The sequence below is a fragment of the Etheostoma spectabile genome, chromosome 22 (genome assembly GCF_008692095.1).
Source record: "Etheostoma spectabile isolate EspeVRDwgs_2016 chromosome 22, UIUC_Espe_1.0, whole genome shotgun sequence".
NCBI lineage: Eukaryota > Metazoa > Chordata > Actinopteri > Perciformes > Percidae > Etheostoma > Etheostoma spectabile.
The window spans coordinates 12,884,409-12,885,077 of NC_045754.1; the positions used below are offsets into that span (position 1 = coordinate 12,884,409).

The following is a 669-nucleotide window of genomic DNA, read 5'->3' on the forward strand; positions in this document are numbered from 1 at the left end:
GACCGTACTCTATGATGTTATTTACAGAAACCCAACAATTCCACAATTACTGCCTGTTTTGCAAAAACCCCTTAGCAGAGCATGATATTCTAGGTGGCAGCAGCTTTCCTTGAAGAAGTCACATAAGGTCAGCTGCAGTTGCTGATATTATGTGAGGATCCTGAGTTGAACCTGCAGGCTATACTGCTTTACATGTCATCAAGTCATCACTCCTTCTATAGTAACCACATACGACATCAGCTGTCTGGCATGGCTGCCCCCTGGGAGCCTGGTGCTCCCCAGCGCTGTGCAACACATCCCTACTCCGGCTCTGTGGAAGCCACACACTCTCTTCCATTGATTTACTCTTCTAATCTTCACTACTATGCATTGTATTAGAGGCAACAACATCCTGATCTTCAGATCTTAATGTGTTGAAGGAATAAAAAGGGTTTTCACACCTGTATGGTGCGACTATGCTGGACGATCCCCTTCAGCCATGTGTTCCCACTCTGTCCAGCTATGATCGACCTCTACCCAAAGTCAGATTAACTAGACTGTGAGCAGGGGAAGCTGCTGCTGTTACTGCAGGGCTCCTCTTGATGCCACGCCTGACTAGCTGAAGTGACTGGCTTACTCCAGGGCAAGCAAGAGCTTTGCCGCAGGAAGAGAAGAGAGAAGGGGAAAGGA

At 47.8% G+C, this 669-nt stretch overlaps 1 protein-coding gene across 2 annotated transcripts in view; it reads right to left on the reverse strand.

The window, feature by feature from the left end:
• The window catches only part of armc1 (armadillo repeat containing 1), a 9,499-nt gene that overhangs the window by 5,860 nt on the left and 2,970 nt on the right, over positions 1-669 (reverse strand). The gene's annotated exons all lie outside the window — the stretch shown is intronic.